Source organism: Megascapheus bottae, chromosome 7 (assembly GCF_031878675.1).
Source record: "Megascapheus bottae isolate mThoBot1 chromosome 7, mThoBot2.hap1, whole genome shotgun sequence".
NCBI lineage: Eukaryota > Metazoa > Chordata > Mammalia > Rodentia > Geomyidae > Megascapheus > Megascapheus bottae.
This window is the reverse complement of record NC_143515.1, coordinates 28,535,670-28,562,043: the sequence shown is the minus strand read 5'-3', so window position 1 is coordinate 28,562,043 and position 26,374 is coordinate 28,535,670.

Sequence of the window (26,374 nt, the reverse complement as noted above, 5' to 3'; positions counted from 1 at the left end):
TTTTCTTCTTCAAATTATTTCTTTGGAGAATAAAAGGAGTTGTTTTTTACAATTGTTGACTCAGCTAAAATTCCTCCAAACAGATATCTTTCGGGTAACACAATAAGCCATTATAAAGCCACTGTACCTTTATTCATTTTCATAATTGCAAGATATTTTAACATATAAGAGATCCAGAAGTTTATTGGCAAGAAGAAACCACAAACGATCCACTATGGGTAGTTTACTAACAGGAAAGTTTTTCAATTTTGTCTTCATGTCTCAAAGTTCTGTTATGGAGTACCTGAACTATGGTGGACTACATTGGCTTATAAGTAATGTACTATTTTTTTAACCAGTTCTGGGGCTTGAACTCAGGGCCTGGGCACTGTCCTTGGACTTTCTCAAGGCAAGCACACTACCACTTGAGACAAAGTACTAGTTCCAGCTTTTTTTTTTTTTTTCTGTGTATGTGGTACTAAGAAATCAAACTCAGGGTTTCATGCATGCTAGCCAAGCACTCTGCAAGTAGGCCACATTCCCGGCCTAATAAATAATATATATGCTTTTTAAAAGATGATTTCCATTATATGTTTATAAAAGGAGTGATGGAGAGCTGCTTTTGATGAGATCTGATCCCAAAATCTGGAAAATGTCCTTCAGAATTTTTTTATTTTTTATATTGTCAGGGTAATGTACAGAAGGGTTACAGTTACATTCATCAGGTAGTAGATGCATTACTTCTCACATATTGACACCCCTTCTCAAGTTTTTGTCCCCATTCCTCTCCCCCACCTCCCTCCCAATCATCTTGTTTCCCCTCTCCCTTTTCTTTTTTTTAAAAAACAAATAAACATATATGCAATATACCAGGTAACAAAGTCAAATACATTAACAATATGAGATTAACCACAGAGCAAAAAAGAGAAGAGAAATAGCATTGTACATTAAGAACAACAATCACAAATGATTAGCCATGTATTATGTATGTGGTTATGTATGCTGAGCAGCATCAGAATGAATTAAGGCAACATCAAATACAAAGGAACTCCTTATCATTCATTATTTTTAAATAAGGAAGGCCATTGTAATGTCTTTTGTGCAAAGTTATGCTAATGTCATATTAAACAGACACACACACACACACACTCCCCCTTTCTCTCCCTCCCCTCACTAGGACAGATGTATTGTCAAGAGAATGCCTATTAAATAGAGGACACATTTTGAGCTATTTTATTTTGTTTTGCACTTGCAGTTGTTTTTGTACTGTTAGTCTTCTTGTCTTTATCAAGATGCTTTTTAAATCAAATTTCCATAGGGACAACTGGATCTGCTATCCTTGCTTATCAACCTTTTATGCCAGCTGTTACAGATTCCATTATACTTAAAGAAAGGAAAACACATGAGATGATTTGAGATATATAAAACAGAAAACATTTGGCCTTGTGACTGAGAATTTAAACCTTGCATTCAAAATATTAAGATATAGTATATTTGCTGGTCAGTATTTCTCCCTCCCTTTTTTATTCTTTGATTACAGTTGTTATCTGGGTTAAAATCCCAGATTTTAATCTCATATTTTTATCTCATATTTTCTTGAAGAACTCTTTGGACAAAAATTAATGTAGTTGAATATGAATTATAAAACTACCACATCAATGTGCATAACAAGAGAACAAACAGGACATAAGCTTCAGGCTTGTACCATAGACATTCATTATGAAATATAAAATTTATTGCTTGTCTCCTTGTTACAATGAGATAATATCAATTTTAAACTTTTTACTTTTCTATTTTTATTTTTAATTTTTTGCCAAATGCTAGAGCTTGAACTCAAGGCCTGAGGATTTTCCTTGGGTTTTCTCAAGGGTAGAGCTCTACCACTTAAGCCACAGTACCACTTCCAGATTTTCCTATGGATGTGGTACCAAGGAATCAAACCCAGGTCTTCATTCTTGCTAGGCAAACAATTTACCACGAGGCCAAACCCCAAGCCTCAGATTTTTAAAAAATGAGAAGAGAATAACTCATTTCAAATTTGTGCTAAATTGTTATTCTGCTAAAGAGCGCAGAGATTTTTCCAAATAAGTCATCCAGACAGTAATGGTCAAGCTATGCAAGAGTTGGGCTGAGAGATCCTGATCTTTGAGCTCTAAAATTCTGTGTTCTTTAACACTTTTCTTTGTGTATCTATTTGAGTGCAGTAGGATGTCCTCTTCATTTGGCCAGTGTGAGAGGCAATGCAAGATATAAATACCTAGAATCTTGAGAAGGATATGAAATAGTTTTCCAGGAATTTAGAATATTGTGTCTGCCTCAGTCTTTTTAAGATAGAAAGAAATTGAAAACAAAGTCTAGAAATAAATATAGAGAGGAAAAATACAGTGATTATACTAAGTCAGAGAAATTAACTTTGATAATAAACCAGGGGATAAGAGAGCTGTTGGGAAATAGTCATTTTATGAGAATCTAAGTGCATGTGTGAAAAGATAGAGGTAAAACTCAAGTAAAATCATGTTTTCTATTTTTTATAATCAAATTGTACCTTCACTTCCATAATACCAGAATCAATCTCTCCTCCCCTTTCAAAAACATAACCACATGATTTCTAATTGAGGCAGAATTCAGAACTAGAGATTTCAAATAAAGTTAATTTGTAGAAATAAAAAAATGAAATAAAAAAGCTAATTGTTTTATTACAATAATCAAGGTAAGATTTTTGCCCCAGAATATATCCACTCATGGAGCTACTGTCAGAACAACCTGAAATTTGAGGGGCAGCATTCACAGGTGATTTTTCTCAGTTGTCTGTCTTTCTAGCTCAGATACTGGAAATGTGGACTCTACAGCTTGCAGCAAGTCACATGTAGACTCCAAAGGAAATAGGGGAAGACAAGTCATCTCATTAACCTGTTTTTGATGGAATGGAATGCACAGGCACTATAAGAAATACAAGAGCCTAAGTGTGTGTGTGTGTGTGTGTGTGTGTGTGTGTGTGTGTGTGTGTGTGTATCACAAGTAAAAAAGTATATCTACAGAAACGGAGGGAAAAGTGAAAGACATAACATCCTTACTAGACAAAATATAAGAAATCAGTTTTAAAATAATATAGAATATATAATGGAAAAATAACTGACAATTTTTGTCAAAACAAAATAAAATCTTTGAAATAATAAGTAAAGTAGATTTATTTATGATACATTTTAAACATGGACTATGCTCATGGCAAAAAAAATACAAATAAACAAAGATAATAGACTAATGATAAGATAAAACAAACCTGTGTTTTGGTAATTAAAGTGCAATTAATGATATTCCTATAGATTTTAAAACCAATGTGGTAGAGTAAAAACAAAAAGGAATTCTTACTAAGTGGGACACTTATGGCTAAAAATAAAATTAGAAGAAGACAGAGAAAGAAAACAAAATAAAACAAAAGGCCAAGTGAGGCTTAGGGTGTATTGACTTTTGCTTTTTAAAGTAGAAGCATGATTTTCTGTTTAAGGAAATAAATGGCAGATCCACTTTTGGAGAAATGAAATTTTTTGCTGTGGTATCAAGGGATTTGCGTAAAATGAATGACAGCACATTTGAGGAAATTTTGACATTGTTATTTTAGCACATATTCTTGTAGCACAATAGATTAATATGCATTTTAAGAAAGCACAGGTGGAAACTGAAAAGACTATAGACAGTAGTTTGTTGACTTACTGAGTTTCTGAAGAAAAAAATAAAGAGAATCCAAAACAGATTTGAAAGAATAAATATGCCATCTCTTCAAGACCAGGTGAATATAGAAGTTCTATAAAATCATTGGGAGAAAAAAGAAATTACAACAGTATCTCTGGTAGACTCTGGACTTAAGTATCAAACATAGTGTTAGAAAAAAATGACTGAAACTTGCAAATTATTCTTCCCCTCGTCACTCTCATAAAAAGTCTGAATTACATAATTTCTCTCTTGTGATATTCTAAAGAGCCTTGCAAAGCAGAGACCACAGGGAAGATTTGACTATCATTTTGTAGTCCAAGTTTTATCACTAAAAAAGGTATAATTTATAGCAAAAAAGATATAATTTGCGAAGTTTATTTACCTAGTGTTAATTCTACAAATTAGTAAATATAATCCTATGTTAAGTGAATTGCTAGTGGACAAAATATTTTTTTTGCCAGTCCTGGGCTTGAACTCAGGGCCTGAGAACTGTCCTTGGACTTTCTCAAGGCCAGAGCTCTACCACTTGAGCCTCAGCACCACTTCTGGCTTTTTTCTATGAATGTGGTACTGAGGAATCGAACCCAGGTCTTTGTGCACGTTAGGCAAGACCTCTACCACTAAGCCAAACTCCCGGCCCAGGACGAAATATTTTTAAACAGAGAGAAATTAACTTCAAAACCCAAGAGCTAAATTAGACAAGCTCCTAACCTGTGACAAATTAATGAGTCTCTATTATTTAGCAAAATTTTGACAAATTATAGATATTTCTAGGCCCTAACATCTTTCTCTATGAAACAAAATGTGTACATCAAGGATAATTAACAGCATCCGTGAGAAGTTTATATTGAATTTACCATGAATTGACCGATGAGATACATTGTCAAAATTGCTCATTGCCACACTGAGGATATGTCTTTTGTTGAGTAGTTCTCTACTATTCCAGGGTCATAGATTCAATTCCAGTCCCCAAATAACAACAATAGAAATAATTATTAATCTAGTAGATGGAGAAATACAGCATTTTTTTCTACCTTTGGGGACTGAAAAATACGGCATCAGTATTCCAAACTTCAAACATTACTATAAAGTTATAACAGCAAAATCAGATTAGTTCTGCAACAACAAAACAAAATTCTGAAGACCAATGTAACAGAATTGAAGACCCAGGATTGAACCCATACAAATACCTAGAACCATCTGACAAAGGGGACAATAATATCCGTTGAAAAGAATCATCTCTTCAATTAAATGGTGTTAAGAGAAAGAGTCATGTACAAAAGATCAAAACTAGATCCTTGCCTGTCATCTTGTAATCCTATAATTCAAAGTGAACTAATAAACTTAAGACCTGAAATACTGAATTAACAACAGATAAGATAAATGCTATATGTTATTGGCAGAGACAGTAACATCCCCAGTAGTATTTCAGAGGTTGAGCAAATAGGAGACATAATTGAAAATGAAGTTGCATTAAACTAAACTGCTTCCACACAGATAAAAGTATAGTTATTAATGGAAAAAGACAGCCTACAGAATGCAAAAAAATACTTTCCAGATACATATATGGGAAGGTTCTGAAAACAAGAATGTGCAAGGAGAAAAGATTGTCCAAGTAATAAATGATCAAATGACCTAAATAGACATTTCCCAGAAGTAAAAATAACCAACAAATTAATTAGAAAATGCTCAGCATCACAGGCCATTACAGGTATGTAAATCAATACAACATTGAGATTCCATCTATATCAAGTAGAATGACTGTCTCCAAATAGTATGCGTGAAAGCATATGCTGATGCGAATGAGACCTGTAAAGCATATGTGGATGCAAATGTCACTGTATAGTATGTAAAATATTATACCCATTGTGAATAGAGTACGCTAAAACTTAGTATTAGCACTCTTTTGAATTTATCACAAAGATGAAAGTCAGAATATAATAATGACAACTGAATACCTAAGTTCGCTACTGCAATATCCATCATAGCCCCAAAATGGAATCCACTCCTATGTACTTCTAACAATTAATGAAGTATTAATGAAGTATTATATGAAGAGTAATATATCATTTGAGGCAAAGCAGAAGGACCTGGAAAACTATGTTATGTAAAATAAATTAAACTCAGAGAGAAAAAATTGTTTATGTGTTCTATCATATGTGTAAGGTAGATCTAAAATTTAAAGTCAAATGAAAACACATTGAAGGCTATGTGCATATAAATACAGAATTTAGTGTGGTCTATAGAGAAATAGATTTCCATGGTGGAATATCCTTTATCAATTAACAGTTAAACAAAATTAATAACAAGAAGTTGGAAAAAGTCTTGAGTTAGGAGAGGTATGAAATAAGGGGAGAAAAGTAGATGAATAAAGAGATAAGATGGATCAATCTCCTAACACTCATAATACTTAAACTACATACATACAATAGAATTAGAAAATTTTAGGAGATGTGGGGTAAAGGGATGGGAAATTAGTGACACTGATCTTTTTTTTTGTATATTTAATCTGACATATTAATTTCCCAAAACTATTTAATCATATGCAGTATTCATTCACATCAACAAAACACTGAATATGACAAAGTTTCCCTAGGTAGTTCTCACTTCTTGACTGTCAGAAAACCCAACATTCATTTTCATTAAATATCTGTAAAATTTCCCTTAACAGAAGTTAAGTTTAACTTTCCATTGTCATAATTATACAGCATATGTCACTAGTGAAATGGTACTTTACTTCTCCAAGCACTGTTGTCCACGAGGGACTTCAACAAAAGGTAGAAACAATGGCTAAATATGGGACAAGGCTTTTCTTAATAGAAATAACAATTTGAATACTTATACCTTATAAAATTCCTACTTTTCATACGGAACTTGTTGTCTAATTACCTGCAATTTATATAAAGCTTATGAAAAAGAAGGATCTAATTTATAAGCATTTGCCCTTAAAATACTTAAATCTTGAAGCTTCAACAGATCTTCTAGAAATAGACTTAATATAGAGATGAATGTATTAAAAGAGCAATACATTGAGACAAATTTGAAGCAAATATTTACTTTTATGGGTACTGTAACTCCATGTATCATTACAGATTAGTGTTGGTTTTAAATCTTAGTGAATATAGAATTCATGGTATTTAAGATTTTTACTGGACCTCCAGGATATGAAAACATATAATGTGTGATTGTTGTTCTTAACGTACTATGTTATTTCTCATCTCTTTTGTTGTCCTTTAGTTATTCTCATATTATTACAGTATCTTACCATGTTATCTGGTATATTGTATATACAATTATTTGTTTATTTGAAATAGGAAAGAGAAGTGGGAACAACAAGATGAGAGGAGAGGGTGGGGAGAGGGAAATGAGGACAAAAACATGAGAAGGGGTATCAATGTGCGTGAAGTAATGTACCTTCTATCTGGCAACATAATGTAACTCTTCTATTAATTACAATAATTTTTTTTAAAAAAACTGGATTCCGTTCAGCCATGAAGATGTAAGACCCACATTTTCTACTAATTTAACTCACACCTCAACATGAATAATTATTAAGTTGAATTTTTATTTTAAGAAAGAATACATCATCAAGCTTCCTTATTATTGATTTCAATGAATCTATATAAAATCAATCACAAATCACAATTGTAGCTAAATCCTTCATAATAGCATTAGCGCTGAAACTATGTGCTTTCCTTTCATTTAAAAATAACATAAGATCTATTTATGTACCATTTATAGTACATTAACTAATATGAGTAGCCAAGAGGTAGGTTAAAGCATTTGAGAAGAGTACACAAATTATATTTACTACATCATTTTATGTAAGGAACTTGAGAATGTCCAGACATTTATGTCTATGTGAGTTTCAGGAAGGAAACCCAGTGAAGAGAGATGATTGGATTTTGCCAACTATTTGGGTACTTGTTTTGTAAAGTGATTTTAAATTGCCCAGTGGAAATACAATTAAGTTGCCCCAGCAGGGGCTCATGCCTGTAAGTCTACCTACTCAAGAGGCTGAGATCTGAGGATCAAGATTCAAAGCCAAACTGGACACAAAAGGACCTGAGACTCTTATCTCGAATTAACTTCTAGAAAATGGGAAGTATGGCTTGGCTCAAGGATAGGGTGGGAGCTTTGAGTTGAAGAGCTCAGGGACAGCTCCCAGGCTGAGTTCAAGTCCCATGACCCAAAAAAACCCAAAAACAATTACTAATTAACTGAATATAAAATCAGATGCATGAGAAAGGAAGAAAGTGGGTTCGATCTTTGGTATCACATAGAAAAAGACAGAAGTGGCGCTGTGACTCAAGTGGCAGAGTGGTATCCTTGAGCAAATAGTGTCCAAAGACAGTGCCCAAGCCCTGAGATCGAGCCCCAGGTCTGGAAGAGAGAGAGAGAGGAGGGAAAGGAAGGAGGGAAAGAGAGATCTATTTTTTTGTTAGCTTTGCAAAGTAATCAGTCTGCCTGTTCAACCACCTATGACTTAAAATTTCTAGCATGAAACTAAGTTCTTATAGTTTATGGAACCATAATGTTAAACATACACTCATGTCTCAAGACTATATTTCTTGACACTCATTAGACTATGACATGAAGATGAAATTCAAAGCAAGCCTGACCAGTAAGTTCCATGAGCAACATATCTCCAAACAACCACCAAAATGCCAGAAGTAGATGTGTAGCTAAAGTGAGCAGAGGACTATCAGTGTGCTACAAAGCTAAAAATCAAAGCCCAGGCTTTGAGTTCAAACCTGAGACAGAATACAATCAGCAAAAAAAAAAAAAAAAAAAATGATGTTAGCAAGCATTTTATTTGAAGAATGAGAAAATTTGTCTGAAGTTGTAGGAAGACTTTTTGCATCATTTACAAAAAAGGGGGAGAGCTTATACATATACATTATATATATGCAATATATAAATAATTATATAATATATGCAATACATTACACATAGAAAATAGGAAAGATTAAGAAAAAACTCAAGCAAGCACAGCCATATTGACATTCTTACTCACTTATTTAAAATGGCAATCATCTAGAAAGAGATCAATTAAAAAAGTTTCCCAGGGTTTTACAAAGGTCGTTGTTGGTTGATACCCGATATTAGGCAAGGCAATATGGGAATCAATATAGACATTTCTTAAAATATTAAAAAATAGAAAGATTGTGATGTTGACAGATTCTTTTAATTTTAATGGAGTTTTTAAAAAAGGACTTTTTGTCTGCTGGCAATTACTTTGAGTAAACATGTTGTCAAGAAATTTTATTGGCATCAGAATAATAAAGAGTGGAGTGGTCTCTATCAGACTGCTATGCAATAAAATAGTAGCTTAATTACCTGGCAATTTAAGCTCATATCTAAAATGAATTTTAATACCCTTTAGGTACATTCATCTGTATTTTGAATTGTGATTTCAAATATTAGCCCAATGTACAAGTCTTTTAAGTCTCATTTTCTTGGACTGAGTGTGCTAATACTTCTCATCATAATTCAGAGCATGGTTGTTTGTGTGTATATGTGTGTTTGCCTGGAAGGAATTATGATTTAATTTGCTTTTAATGAGAAAAGTAATTTGAGCACAAAGCTTTAGAAAATAAGGGGAAATTGAGATAAAACATCTTGATTCTATAGAATGCCTTAAGGCAAAATGAACATATAATTTATCTTTTTTGTTTGTTTGAAAATATAAACAATATTTTCTCACATTACTATTTAGGAACTATAATTGTGTTTATAATATAAAATCTTGGGTTTGGTTATTTTCTACCATATCATCACATGAAATATGTACTTATAAATAGGTTATTATAAATTATGGAGATGAATATACAATCTGTGTGTTCAAGTATGTAACTTGTATATAATTATTGAAAATACTTTTGCCATTAACTGATTATTTGTTCACATTTTTTGAATATTAGCTGCATACTTTCACACTATCTGAACTTTGCAATAGTACTAAGAGTTAGGCTTTATGAGAACGTTACTGGTGGTTTATGCCTATGACACTGCCTACTTAGAAGTCTAAGATCTGAGGATTGGTATTCAAATTCAGCCTGGACAAAAAGTCTGTGAGAGACTCTTATCTCCAATTAATGCCATAACTGCCAAAAAAAAAAAATAGCTGTGAGTGGAGCTATGACTCAAGTGGAAAGGTTCTAGTCTTCAGCAAAAGGATCAAGGATTGGGCCTAAATTCAAGCCCAGGACCAGCAATAAAAAAGATAAAAATATAAATGAATAAATAGGCTTCATATATAAATTAAAAAAACATTAATCAGGGAAGGAAGATGGCGCCAAGACAATAGGGACGCTGCCTAGCTCTCTCTCACAAAAATAGAACCAGGGAGTCCCACGAGCCAATTATCTTAAGAAATCCACAACAACAAACTCAAAAAGCAACGGAGAAGGACTCAAACCAGAAAATAAATCCAGATAAAGCTCACACCAGTACTCCTGAAGCTCTTCAACGAAATTGAAAATGAAGGTTCTTTACCAAACTCATTCTATGAAGCCAGTATAACCCTCATCCCCAAACCAGACAGAGATTCATCAAAGAAAGAGAACTATAGACCTATTTCTTTGATGAACATTGATGCAAAACTTCTCAACAAAATACTGGCCAACCGTCTACAACAACTCATCAAAAAAATTATACACTATGATCAAACTGGATACATCACAGGGAGGCAAAGCTGGTTCAACATACACAAATCAATTAATAAAATTCAACACATCAACAGGAGCAAGGACAAAAATTACATGATTGTCTCAATAGACGCGGAAAAGGCATTTGACAAGATCCAACACCCCTTTATGTTAAAAGCTCTGGAGAAACTAGGAATCCATGAAACATTCCTCAATATAATAAACGCTGTGTATGAGAAACCCACTGCTAGTATTACACTTAATGGTGAAAATCTAAAGCCATTCCCTCTAAAATCAGGAATGAGAAAAGGATGCGCACTCTCACTACTACTCTTTAACATAGTACTAGCATTCCTAGCCAGTGCAATAAGGCAAGAAGCAAGCATAAAGGGGATCCAAGTAGGGAAAGAGGAAATAAAACTATCCCTCTTTGCAGAAGACATGATTCTGTATTTAAAGAATCCTATAGACTCTACTCCCAAGCTCCTTGAGCTGATTCAAAGCTTTGGAAGAGTAGCAGGCTATAAAATTAACCCTCAAAAATCAACTGCCTTCCTTTACGCCAACAGTGAGAGGAACGAGGCAATAATCAGGAAAGCAACTCCTTTCACAATAGCCTCAAAGAAAATAAAGTACCTAGGAATTAGCTTAACTAAGAATGTAAAGGACCTTTTTGATGAAAACTTTAAAACCTTGAAAAAGGAAATTAAAGCAGAACTAAGGAAATGGAAAAACCTCCCATGCTCCAGGATTGGAAGAATCAACATTGTGTAAATGACAATCTTGCCAAGGGCTATCTACAAATTCAACGCAATATCCATCAATATCCCAATAGCATTCTTTAAAGAAATAGAAGAGGCAATTCAAAATTTCATATGGAATAATAAAAGACCCCATATAGCAAAAACACTTCTTAGCAGAAAGAACAGCGCAGCAGGAATTTCAATTCCAAACTTTAGACTCTATTACAGAGCTATGATTCTCAAAACAGCTTGGTACTGGCACAAGAACAGGCCTGAAGACCAATGGAATAGAACTGAGGACCCAGATATTAAACCACAGACCTATGGCCACCTAATCTTTGACAAGGGAGCCAAAAAAGTAGAATGGAAGAAAGATAGCCTCTTCAACAAATGGTGCTGGCAGAACTGGTTGAGCACCTGCAGAAAACTAAAGTTGGATCCTTCTTTGTCACCCTGCACTAGAATTAACTCCAAATGGATCAAAGACCTGGAGGTAAAAGCTGACACACTGAAAACTTTACAAGAAGGAATAGGAGATACACTAGGCCTCCTTCGCACAGGTCGAAACTTTCTTAATAAGGACCAAGAATCACAACAAATCAGAGAAAGGCTGGATAAATGGGACTGCATTAAACTGCGGAGCTTCTGTATGGCAAAGGACAAAGCTAGTAAATTACTTAGGAAGCCTACAGAGTGGGAGAAGATTTTCACCAACCAAACAACGGACAAAGGCCTCATATCTAAAATATATTAACAACTCAAAAAATTGAATCACTCCAAAACTAATCTCCAAAGTAACAACCATCCCATTAAAAATGGGCCAAAGACTTAAAGAGAGTCTTCTCTGAACAAGAAACAAAAATGGCCTACAGACACATGAAGAAATGCTCAACATCTCTGCTCATAAAAGAAATGCAAATCAAAATAACTCTAAGATTCCACCTCACTGCAGTTAGAATGGCCAGGATCAGGAAAATGAATAATAACAGATGCTGGAGGGGATGTGGCCAGGAGGGATCACTACTACACTGTTGGTGGGAGTGCAAATTCTTTCAACCACTATGGAAAGCAGTGTGGCAGTGCCTCAAAAGGCTAAACATAGAACTCCCCTATGACCCAGCAATTCCACTACTTGGCATTTACCCAACCATCTAGAAACAAGGGCATACTAAATCCACTAGCACAACAATGTTCATTGCAGCACTATTTACCATAGCAAAGATATGGAACCAACCTAGATGTCCCTCAGTTGATGAGTGGATCAACAAGTTGTGGTATTTGTACACAATGGAATTCTATGCTGCTGTCAGAAAGAATGACTGCCCCATTTGTTAAGAAATGGAAAGACTTAGAAAAATCATATTAAGTGAAGTAAGCCAGACTCAAAGGAACTTAGGCTCAATGGTTTCCCTCATTTGTCATAATCAGTAAAAACCATGGGCTCTACTAGCAGAGATCTGTAATAGAGAAAATCTTGATACATAAGGCCATATAGTATGAAGCTAATGGAAAGGACCTCCAGGATATTGAAACAAAAGCCATATAATGAATGATTGTTGTCCTTAATGTACTATGTTATATCTCATCTCCTTTGCTGTCCCTTGGATATCTCATATTGTTATAGTATCTCACTTTGTTATCTGATATATTGAATTTATTTGTATTTGGTTATTCAAAATTTGATAGGGAAGGGGGGAAAACCAAGATGGGTGAGGGGGTGGGGTGGAGGGTAATGGGTACCAAGACATGTGAAAGGGTATCAATGTATGTGAATTAATGCACCTTCTATCTGGCAAATATCATGTAACCCTTTTATTAATTATAATAAAAAAATTAATCACTGCTCCTCAAAATATGTTATGCAAAATATATATATATATTGATATTCTCCCAATCTTTATGAAACATTGAAGAATCCCTTACAAATTGGCTTGACTGAAAATAAAATACATTTTTGATCATTAACCATTTATGTTTCTACAGTACATTGCTGTTTTATTTTATTCCTTTTTAATGAAAATAATTTTTAACTTTTTATTTTTATGGAGGCAAAACTTCTGGTTTTTCATTAACCAATTACTCTTTCTTTTTAAAGCCAAGTCATCAAAATATATTTAAAATATTCAAATAATTTAAAATAGTTTAAAATTTCAAAAAATATAACAAAAACACCACAGGGATTTAGAATATATTTATGCACTGGACAAGGAAGTGTACACCTATAAACTTCCTCATTGGGAGTGGCAAGCTTGCTTCCAAGCTGTACCCAGACATATTTATGGGATTCTACTTAAAAAAATTACTAATGCACAAAAATGATCTGGGTCAGGGTTTAAGACACATTTTCTTCCTAGCATATGTGAGGAACATTCTTCCCACCTGAGTATGACCAAAGAAAGAGGATTGGTTGATAAATAGTAGACAGTGTGATAAAGAGATAGAAAGATAAGGAGAGAGAGAGAGAGAGAGAGAGAGAGAGAGAGAGAGAGAGAGGGAGAGGGAGAGAGAGGGAGAGAGAGGGAGAGAGAGGGAGAGAGAGGGAGAGAGAGGGAGAGGAAGGGAGGGAAGGAGAGAGGGAGAGGGAGGGAGGGAGAGGGAGGGAGGGAGGAAGAGAGGGAGAGAGAGAGTACATACCATTAGCCCTGCACATACTCCTTTTCAGTTGAACTTACTCTCCTTTGCAATCAAGGTAGATACAGATCAATTTTGAGACTGATATTTTACCACCTCAAGTGTTCAGTATTTATAGAATTTTTATACGCACATGTGGCTTGTAGAGGCAACATCCAAAGGTGGTTTAAGTAAATGAGGCAATTTGAAGCTTTCTGACCATGTAATCAAGACAAATCAGAACCCTAAAATTTTAAAGTATTTCCTCCCAACCTTACCTGATAGCTATTCTATCTGTTCTTTCTTTGGAAATAGTTTTATTATTTTATCTTTCTTTTATTTCTCTTTTCTCACTGAACCATAGGATTCTTTCTCTAGTAAGTTGGGAAGAATGTTTTAAATATATAAAACACTTGGAAAAAAGTATTTTAAGGAAGTAAGCCAGATCCAAAGAAACATAGGTTGCCTGGTTTCCCTCATTTGTAACAACTAGAATCTGTCTATAAATGTACAAGTTCATCTAATGGTTAGTGAAACACAAATAATTACATTTGGACATTATTAATTAAATAGCAATCTAAGCATTCACATTGAGAACAAAAGAGTATATTCTTAGGAGAGGACCACAATGGCCAAATTGTTGTGGGCATATAGCCATATAAAATGATGCTTATTGAAATGAACTTCAAGAAATAGAGACAAGAGGGGTTTTTAAATTGTATCCTATGTAATTATTTCTCTTTTTTCTCCTTTGATTTATTCTCTATTGCCATTGTTTCTGATTTCTGTTCCCTTTGTCTTGTATATAGTTGGTTTGATTTGGGGAAGGAAGGAGAATCACAGAGATGGTGGGACAAAGGATAAATCAATACAACAGGAATACTCACTAGACAGTAGGTTGGAAATGAATTTCACAACATGGGGGAGAGAGGGCGTGCAAATGGGAGAAAATGAAAGAGGGAGTAACACTTTCAAAATGAAATGTGTATACATTACTTTTGCAAGTAACTCCTGTGCATATCACCTTTACAATAACATTTAAATTTAAAAGGTACAAATACTTAGAATATGTGCTTTAATTGTTGAATGTTTTTATGCATTGCAATGTATCTTTAAAGCTGAAATGCAAAGCTTTCCACTCTCCTTCACCTCTTACCCACAGCTCATCTTCTGTCAGAGTTAGAAAAATCTAATTACAACCAGAGTAAGACTGAAGCAAGTACACTCTATTATTCAACATGCTGAAAATAATTTTCCATGTTGTTTCTGTTTGTTTGTTTGTTTTGTTTTGTTTTGGTGGGTCATGGGGCTTGAACTAGGCCTGGGACTTGTCCCTGAGCTCTTAAGCTCAAGGCTACCATCCTACCCCTGTGTCTGGGCATTGTCCCTGAGCTCTTCAGCTCAAGGCTACCACCCTACCCTTGAGGCAAACCCCACTTGTGTTTTCTAGAGGGTAAATGGAGATAAGAGTCTCAGGTCCTTTTGTGCCAGGGCTGGCTCTGAACCTTGATCCCCAGATCTCAGCCTCCTGAGTAGCTAGGATTACAGGCGTGAGCCGGCTTCATCCTTGTTTTTGATATGAAACTACAAGGGTGTGAAATTATCATGAGTCTGACACTCTACAAATCTGGGAGCAACCTCAAATGCTGTGGCCTCATCTGAAGGAAACAGGCGAGGCGGTCTCAAGATGTAAAAATAAAAATTGCCTCCATGTTTGATTCCTGTCAGTTGAAAAATTATTTATTCTTGGGGATACAAGTCCCTTATTTATTCTATTTTAATCACATGTAATCTTCATCACCAGTAAATTAAATCTGGATGAGTGAAAATAGAAATAATGTAAAGACTGCTGTGTTTTACACATTTTAATCTAATAGTATGAGTTAATTTTCAGGATAAGTCAGGTTAATAATGTTACAAATTAATATAATTTGAGTTAATGTTTACACATCTGAATCAGACAAGATGTATCTGAGTGGCTTTGTTGGAAAAAAAAATAAGAAAGAATGTATCATCTTCAACTTTCAGTCTTCTAAAATCCTTTTTTATTCTGAAGTAACTTTTTTATTATTACAGAAGTGGAGAATTTCAAGTCTATAGGTATCTTTTACAATATAATATTCACTCTTTACAGCTGCTATTGCATTCATATATATGTAAGTGTTCTTCCATGGCATATAAATATAGATATAAAACATGAGGAAATGTTCTCTCATCAAAAGACTTATTGCTTTGAATTTATGGGTTTTGTCAGCATTATTCAAATTGAAAATATGCAATCTTATTTAGAAAATAGCTCTCTGCTATCCCTCAGCACAAATTGGTAACACTCCTCATTTAACAGCCAGATTCTGATAAGATTGAAGAGCAAAAAATAAAATTACAAATTATGCTCAACAGAAAGAAAAGGAATTGAAATTGGAATAGATCCTGGGGTAACAGTAGAAAGGTAGGGTGGATAAGATAAAAGTTACCTGGGAACTAAGAATGACACAATTATTGAAAAATAATGCCTGTGGCAAAGAATTATTGACAAACTTGAAGCCAATGGTTTCCAATTAAATTTTGTGTTATTTGTTCATAGGCTATTTTCCCTTCTGCTATCATAGCTCTTGAGAGTGCTGTAGAGAAATTTGATGTATGGAAAGCATAGACTTTGAGGGTACAAAAGAGGCCATGATGTTGTAGGGAATGGACAGAACATGGAGCCAGGTAATACATTCAGAACAAGTTGTGAGATCATGAGGGTAACTACTTAGACATTGTCAGTGGAGAGCCCTGAGTACAGGAAGGTCTGTTTTTTCGTCCATACACACAGTGCTCTGCTGGGCCTCACCTCTGGTTCCTGTCCCATCAAATGCAAACAGAGAGCAGGGATTCTGAGAGAAGTTGCAGTAAGCTTCCTTTAGTACCAAAAGAGGTATATTACATTTGTGCTCCATTTTCTTCCATCTACCTTGATCTTTTTCTAGTATGAAACATCCCTATAGTTTGAAGGATTCCTCTAGTTTCCAGTGCTGAGATATTCTCTTTTATGTTAATGGAGTTATTTGAAAGTGAAATTTAGATATCCCAGGGTCAAATGTCTTGTCCCAGAATTTATACTTTTACTTGATTTCTTAAAACATACAAAATGGACATACTATAAAGAATTCTTGAGCATATGGGAATAAAAGTAATAATAAAAGCAGGAAAGTAGAAAATAAGTCAATTTTGAGAATCATTTCAAATTTAAAGAAGCTTGTCCTTTCCCTAAATTTATAGGGCATTCTAAGCAGCATTACTTTTTGAATAGCAGAAAAGTATCTCCAAAAATAATTGGTTATTTTCCGGTCAAATGATACTATCAAAGGAATAGAATCTATTAAACTCTCATAACAGAAGAAAACAGAAGATAATAACCCATTAGTGTCTTTAGTCGTGATTTTACTCAATTTTTTTTAAAGGGAAACTTTTTTTTTTGCCAGTCCTGGGGCTTGAACTCAGGGCCTGAACACTGTCCTTGGGCTTTCTCAAGACTAGCGTTCACTTGAGCCACAGTACCATTTCTGGCTTTCTCTATGTATGTGATTCTGAGAACTATGTTTTTGTGCATGCTAGGAAAGCACACAACCACTAGTCCAAACTTCTGTTCCCTAAAGGGAAACCTTTGTTAACAAACTTAATTGCCTCTTTGAAATTTCAATTTTCAGTTACAAGTCATCTAAAGATTAGAAAGTTCCCAAGGCTAAGGTGATAAGCTGAAGGAAGTGCTTACTAATATACGACTCCATCATTCATTTAAAAAATCAACATTTCAGTTGGATCTGTCGTGATTTGCATAGGTAAGATAAAATAATTTGAGAGAGGCTGAATTCTTGTGACAGGTCAGTTGAAAGACAGTCGAAATGTGTAGACAGTTTTCTCAACCAAAATTTTTTCTTTCATCTTTTGAAATTCCCCAGTTAGGTAACATGAATATATTTCTTAGGAAAATGTTAACTTTTTGGCTAAAATTATTTCATTAAAAATAGTCAATTCCAAAATCCTTTGGAACAAGTCTTTGCTACAGCTAGCCTGGATACAATTTGTATTTTTCTATGTGATCTAAAAGGGCAAGTCTAAGATTGTCGTGTCCATGGGAAATTACGATCGTCCATCAGACTATTAATTAAATGTTATTTTATGGTGCCAGTCGTGTGCCTTTAACTCAGGGACTAGGTGGTGTCCTTCAGCATTTTTGCTCAAAGTAAGCATTCTGTCAATGGGGCCACAGCTCTACTTCTAGCTATGTGGGTGATTAATTGGAGATAGAAGTCTCACATATTTTCCTCTCTGGGCTGGCTTCAAATTTGAGTACTGATTCTTAACCCTAAGTTCAGAGACAAACGTGATTAAATTTGCTTCAAATCACCTTTTTCTACTACATACAATGTAAAATTATCTTTTATGAGAAGTATATTTCACTGTATTTTTGTCTCATATCTAAACAAAACTCTAAAAGAATATTGAGCAATAATAAATATTATTAGGCACCAGAAATAGTTTATTACAGACCAAAAAAGTATGTATTTTTATACTTGATTGAAGAATCTGCACCCAAAGTAATTTACAATTACATTCATTTTCAATATTTCATGATTTGTAAAGCCTTTCTTCTTTGTCTCTGTCATTTTCATTATCAGTAGCAGCAATTTACTGAATTATTCCTCATGAGAATTTATAAATCATTATAATACAGACTTCTGAATATAACAGTAGGGTAAACAGGGGTAATTCCAAATACTCTTTGTGATAATATACAGTCTGATGGTAGTTGAAATTCATGTATTCTAAGAGCATGTACTTACTTTAATCCTAAAACATAAATATTAAATGGAATCAATAAGCAGAGATTTAAAGTCAGGGAAGCTAGTAGAAGAGCAGTTTTAATGATTCCATAGAGTCAGACCAGATCTATTCAATGCAGGTAATCTATACATCTGTCCAAACATGCATACATCCATACATGCTTCCATTTATCTAGTAATCCATTCATCTATATCTACTCATCCACATAACTTATCCATCAGTTCTTCCATTTATTATATCTACTCATCCCATCTATCCTCCATCCATTCATCCATCTAACTATTAATCCAGAAATCAATTCTATATTTTTGAACCATTTTCTCTATATGTTATGTGACAATTTGAAGAAAGTCTCACAGACAACAGAGTATCAAAATTTTTCAGTAAAATGTGGAAATTATGACATTTTTCTAATAGAATATGTGATTATAAATAATTATTTAAAGTAGAAAAGTGTTTCAGTAGATCAGACCATGAGTGTTAAATGTTTTTTAATATTCTCTCAAGCTTATTTTCATTATAGTTGTACTTATAGTTGTGTTTAAAGGAATATATAATTCAAAGCCAAGCCAAAGACCTCTTTCATTAAACATGAAATAAATTTCTGTGAGAAAATAATGTATCTTTTCAGCATTTTATTAACACAAGCTTTGAAATATAGCTAGTTTTTAAGTGTACTTTCTACTTAGACTTGACACATGCATTTATTTATGCTCTTCAGTATGTTTTTCATAGTTGATTCACATTGCCCTCTGGAAAACTTCTGATGTTGTTCTTGTGGTATGTAGGATTGCCTTGCTGGCTCCTCACCTCTGTACCTCCTATAGCTACAGATAATTACTCATTAAAAATATTATGAGGATAATGTATAGAGGGGTTACAACTACATCCGTCAGGTAGTAGGTGTATTACTTCTCACATATTGATATCCCTTCTCATATTTTTCCCCATCTCCCTTCTCCCATGCCCCCCCAATCATCTTGTTTCCCCCATCCCTTCCCTATTTCAAATAAACAAATAAACATATAAACAATATACCAGGTAACAAAGCCATATACCATAACAATATGAGTTTCCGTAAGGGCAAAAAAAAAGAGAAACATAGTACTTTAAGAACAGCAATCACACAAGACAAAGCTCTAGAGTTCCTTTCATTTAGTCTCATCCTATATGCCTTATATACATACGTTTTCAGCTATTGTACTCCTCTGCTAGGAGAGTCTTAAATATGTGCTAATTATTACAAATGGGGGAAACCATTGAGCCTATATTCTTTTGGGCCTGCCTTACTTCACTTAGTATGATTTTTTTCCAAGTCTTTCCATTTCCTTAGAAATGACCCAGAAATTACAGAAGATGTGGTACTTATACACAATGAAATTCTATGCTGCCATCAGAAAGACTTACTCAGTTTTTTAACTTGTGATTATTTTGTTTTATTCTCCCACTGTCTTTTGCCTATTTCATCTGAGCACATAAGTGCTACTTTGATAATACAGCATTAATCACAAATGTATCAGGCAGACCTCCATACTGAAGCAGATGATGTAATACTCCTTACTGTGTATCCTCACTTCAATCTGCATTACATGTGCTATACAAAAAAGTACTACATTTTTGGATTAGCATCCTTTTAGACATGCATATTTCTCCTAGTAGTGTATTGCTATAGGCATGTATTATTTGTAAAAACTGAACCAGTATTTGTGATGAAGTAGGGTTCAGAAGCTTAAATGCATTTATATTATTCTCTCATTTTTCAAATTTACTAAAACATCATAGAAACGGTATGTTGGAGAACTGATCTAATAAAAGTCAGAGAAGTACCAATATATTTGTTAATTATAACGAAGGGGATTCATTCATATCATATCAAGTTGCCATTCCCACTGATTTTTTTTTTCCAGTCCTGGGCTTGAGCTCAGGGCCTGAGCACTGTCCTTGGACTTTCTCAGGGCTAGAGTTCTACCACTTGAGCCTCAGCACCATTTCCGGCTTTTTTTTTTCTATGTATGTGGTACCGAGGAATCGAACCCGGGTCTTCATGCATGCTAGGCAAGCACTCTAACCACTAGGCCAAACTCCCGGCCCCCATTCCCACTGATTTTAAACTACAATACTTTCTTTTCTGTGGTACCTGTTTTGAAACAGTCTCACAAATCTTTATAAGTCTCCGAAATTTACTGTCACTTCAGGATCACTCACTGAAAAGAAGATTCAGAATAATCTACAATCATTTTCAGTGCATTTTCCACTATCAGCTATTACGAATCACTAGATCCGTTAGGAGATGATTTTTTTTTTACATCATGCGTTAAATATGATCACCACTGAAAAAAAAAATAAATGGATGAAGGATGAAGGCTACCAAGACAAAAGTTACACATGGAGTTATAGTTAGCTCTCCATATTTGCATATTCAGCAAATCAGAGACCAGAAATGTTTTTAACCGTTTATTTTCTGACCATAGTTTCTTTGTGTCATCATTCCTTAACGATTCCATGTAACTTTATATCCCTTTACATTGTATTTGTGTTGCAAATATTGTAGTGCATGAGAAATCGAGTATACGGCATTTACTTATGGTACATGGCAAATACTAAGAAGTTATACACAAAGAACTTAAACGTCCACAGATTTTCTATTCAAAGAAATCATAAAAACCAATGTTCCAGGGTTCCATGAGAATTCAATAGAATTTGCACATTTTGTGCTTTCAAACATTAATACTGAGAGGCTATATTATAGGCACAATTAGTCTTTAAACTGAGATTTCATGAAAATAGAATCATTCACATAAGTGATTTCAAGTTTGAATATTAACCTATGTGGATATGAGATATTTTCCACAAATGATACTTTATTTTTTAATATTTTTGCCAGTTGTGGGGCTTGAATATAAGGCTTAAGCACTGTCCTTGGACTTTTCTCAAGGCTGGAGCTGTACCATTTGAGCCACAGCACCACTTGCAGCATTTTTTTTTCTATGTTGTAGTACCAAGGAATTGAACTCGGGTCTTTGTGCATGCTAGGCAAGCACTCTATCACTAGGCCAAACTTTGGGCACATAAATCATAATTATTTAACAACTGTAAAAGTATAAAAAAGTTTTTCAATTTCTCTTGTTCTGTTTTTGCTTTAGATAGTTTCATATGGAAGAAGCATTATGTACTAAAACTATATAACAAAAAGAACTGCAGAAGCTTTCTTTGGGATAATATAGAAAGGAAAATCTTGAACAAAAATCACAAAGTTTTAGATATATGTACACTTTAAATTAGGACAGAAAAATAAAAGACAGGCACTTACTCTATAATCAGGTTTGTCTAATTTTGAAATAAAAAGACAGCATTAGAATTGTTAGAAATGAATATTTTAAATCACTGTCACATACACAATTAAAAATGCTAAATAGCTATTAAATATTTTAATCACATTATCTCCTAGAAATAATTATGAATGTGATCAAAAGTACTTAGGGAAGACTTCTGTAAAATTTTCAAACAAAATATATGTTTACAAATATCAGCTACAACAACCAAATCAGCATTAAAATGAAAATATTACTCATTACTGTTAAAAATCTATAATCTTTAAAATCTTAAAAAAAGAAGACTTCCAGCCATTTATGAATATAAATCTTAAGTGTACATGAGTAATGAGTAATATTTTCATTTTAATGCTGATTTGGTTGCTGTAGCTGATATTTGTAAACATATATTTTGTGTGGAAATTTTACAGAAGTCTTCTGTAAGTACTGTTGATCACATTCATAATTATTTCTAGGAGATAATGTGATTAAAATATTTAATAGCTATTTAGCATTTTTAATTGTGTATGTGACAGTGATTTAAAAATACTCATTTCTAACAATTCTAATGCTTTCTTTTTATTTCAAAATTAGACAAACCTGATTATAGAGTAAGTAGCTGTCTTTTATTTTTCTGTCCTATTTTAAAGTTTCCCCTAAACATAATAACATGTTCAAGTACTTCATGTTTGCCAAAGTCAGAAACTTCCTATTTCTGACTGGTCACTATTAATTTTTAAAACTGTTATAGAAGAATGGAAATATATGAAGGTTTCAGACTAGGGCTATTAGGGCTGCTGAAATTGAGTAGGTTAATTCATTTTGCATGTTTTCTACTGTTCTTATTTCAATATTTGTCACTTTCACAAGATCATGATAAAATGAATTAATTGGGTTATTAATCGGTTTAATTGCTCACTTTGATCTTGCTCAGAAATTCTATAGACAATGGGTTTTGTTGCATTTTTCTTTTGCTTTTTTATTAAATAATTTATTAACATTGATTTTTATGTCATATTTCAAATGACATATTTAACAAACAAGTATTCAAGAAGGGAATCTGTCTATATTGTCACTGGTGCTTAGATTTTTAGAACATGATTGAAATTAGACTGAGGGTTTATATGTCATTGATACATATTAATCTATGTAATAAAACATTATGTCTATAGAGTCATAAATTTTTATGTCTATGTAGTTGTGTTTATATTTCCAATACCATGTCCATAGAATTGGGTGTGCAAATATTGAGTTCTGGCTTATATACTGTTTGTATCATATTAAGGATACCATGTGACTTTTGTTCCTTTGGTCTTGACTTGTCTCACTCAACATGATTCACTTTAGATTCATGCACTTCCCTGCAAATGTCACTACTTTTTTTTGTCTGTTGGGTATGTAGAATTCCATTGTGTGTGTGTGTGTGTGTGTGTGTGTGTGTGTGTGTGTGTGTGTGTGTGTATATATATATCACATTTTTTATTCATTAATCTGCAGTAGAGCATCTGGATTGTCTCTATCGCCTGTCTATTGTGAATAGTGCAGGGATGAATGTAGCTGAGCAGGTGTCTTTATAATACCCTGGGTCATGCTGTTCAGGATAGATGCCCAGTAGTGGTAGAGCCAGATCGTAGGAATGGTCTATTTTCACTGCTTACCAGAGTGTCTGAACTTGTTTACAATCCCACCAGAAGTGTAGTAGGGTTCCTTTTTCTCCACAACCCTGCTAGCAACTGTTATTGTCTGAGTTCAAAATCTTGGCATTCTTGTTGGGGTAAGGTGGTATCTTAGGGTTGTTTTTATTTGCATTTCTTTTATGACCATGAATGATCAATAATTTCTCATATGCTTTTCTGCCATTTTAATCTCTTCTTCTGATAAGTCTCTCTTTAGTCTTCTTGCCCATTTAATGAATGGTTTGTTAGGTTTGGTGGGGATTAGTTTCTTGTGTTCCCTGTAGATACTGGGTATTAAGCATTTGTCAGATATATTATTGGTAAATATTTTTTATGTTTCTGGTCTGACATTGACGTCTTTGGTTCATTTTGAGTTAATGTTTATGCATGGCGAAAAGCTAGGGTCAATTTTTAGTTTTTTGCATGTGGCTGCCCAATTTTGCCAGCACCAATAATTGAATAGACTGTGTTTGTTCCACTCTATATCTTTGGCTCCTTTGCCAAATACAAGTTGACTATAGGTATGTGTTTTTATTTCTGGGTCTTCTATTCTGTTCCACTGATCTTCTGGTCTGTTTTTGTGCCAATACCATGTGGTTTGTGATTATGGCTCTATAGTAGAGTTTGAAGTCTGGTATTGTAATACCACCAGCATTACTCTTTTTGCCTAGAATTATTTTGGCTATTCTAGGTCTTTTATTGTTGCATATGAACCTTTGGATTGTATCTTCTATTTCAGTAAAGAACGTCCGGGATTTTGATGGGGATTGCATTGAATTTATATGTCAATTTGACAGTATAGCCATCTTCACATTGTTGGTTTTTCCTACCCATGAGCATGAGATTTCTTTCCATTTCCTTGTGTCCTCTTTAATTTCTTTCATTAGGCTTTTATAGTTTTCATTAAATAATTCCTTTACATCTTTGGTTAAATTAATTCCTAAATATTTTATTCTTTTTTGGCTATTATGAATGGGATCATTTTCTTGATTTGGCCTTCTGTTTGTGTATTATTGGTGTTCAAGAAGACTACTGACTTTTGAAGGTTAATTTTGTATCTTGCCACTTTGCTAAAGTAGTTTATTAATTCTAGGATTTTGGGAGTGGATCTTGTTTGATCACTCAGGTGGAGGAATCATGTCATTTGCGAATAGGGATAATTTAATTACTTCTTTCCCTATGTGGATGGCTTTGATGTCCTTTTCTTTCCTTATTGCTCTGGCTAAGGGTTCCAGCACTATAGTGAAGAGAAGTGAGCATCCCTGTCTAGTTCCTGATTTTAAGGTAAATGGTTCCAGTCTTTCACCGTTTAGTATAATACTGGCTGTAGGTTTTTCATATATAGCTTTAATTATTTTAAGGAATGTACCACTTATTCCTGTATTTTCTAGTGCTTTCAACATGAATGGATGTTGTATTTTGTCTCTGCATCCAGAGAAATTATCATATGATTCTTATCCTTAACTCTATTGATGTGATGTATTACATTGATTGATTTGTGAATGTTAAATCAGCCTTGCATCTGTGGGATGAAGCCTATTTGATCATAGGGTATAATTTTTAAAATTTGTTTCTGGATTTTGTTGAGTGATATTTTATTGAGGAGTTTTGCGTCGGTGTTCATTAGAGAGATAGGTCTGTAGTTTTCTTTTTTTGTTGGGTCTTTCCCTGGTTTGGGGATGTGAGTCATATTAGCTTCATAAAATGAGTTTGGAATTGCTCCTTCTGCTTCTATTTCTTGGAAGAGTTTCAAGACTATAGGTGTTACTTCATATTTAAAAGTCTTGTAGAATTCCCCAGTGAAACCATCTGGACCTGGACTCTTCTTGGTTGACATTTCCCTGATTGTTTCCACAATTTCATTGTAAGAGATTGGTTTGTTCAATTTGTTTACCTCTTCATTGTTCAATTTGTGTAGCCAATATTTATTTAAGAAATCATCCATTCTACTAGATTTTCTTGTTTCTTTGAATATAGGCCCTGGTAGTACTTATTCATTATGGACTGATTTTCTTGGATATAAGTTTTGATTGTTTCCGTGGGGTCTCTAATCTTGTTTATTTGAGTCTCCCCTCTTCTTCTTTTGATTAATCTTGCCAAGAGTCTGTCTATTTTGTTGACTCTTTCAAAGAACTAACTTTTTGATTTATTAATTTTGTGTATAGTAGATTTTATTTCAATCTCTGATATTTCTAATTTTATTTTTGTTATTTCTGCCCTTATAGTTGTTTTAGAATTGACTTTTTCTTGCTCCTTTAGGTGTTTCATTTTCTTTTAGGTTGTTTACATGCTCTTCTTCTGTCTTTTTAATATTTGCTCCTGATGCAATAAATTTGCCCCTTAGAACTGCCTTTGCTGTGTCCCATAAGTTCCTTTGTGATGTCTCTTGATTGTCTGTAACCCAGGAGTTATTCAGAAGTGTGTTGCTCACCTTCCAAGTGTATGAATGAAGTTTGACTTTTACTGCATTGTTCAGAACTAGTCTGACTCCACTGTGGTCAGATAGAATGCATAGGATTGTATCAGTCCTCTTGTATCTGCTTAAGTTTTTTGTATGAACTATTATATGATCTATTTTGGAGTGTATTCCACATGCTGCTGAGAAAATGTAAAAAGTTTTGCTGTTGGGTGGAAGACTCTGTGTATATCTGTTAAGCACAGCTTGCTTATGGCATCATTTAAGTCGATGGTGTCTTTGCTTAACTTTTGTTTAGTTGACCTGTCATTTGTTGAGAGTGGTGCATTGAGGTCTCCCACTATGATTGTGTTTGAGTCTATCTTGTTCTGTAATTCTAGGAGAGTTTGTTTGAGGAATTTGGGTGCTCCTTTGTTGGGGGAGTAAATGTTTATAACTATAATATTGT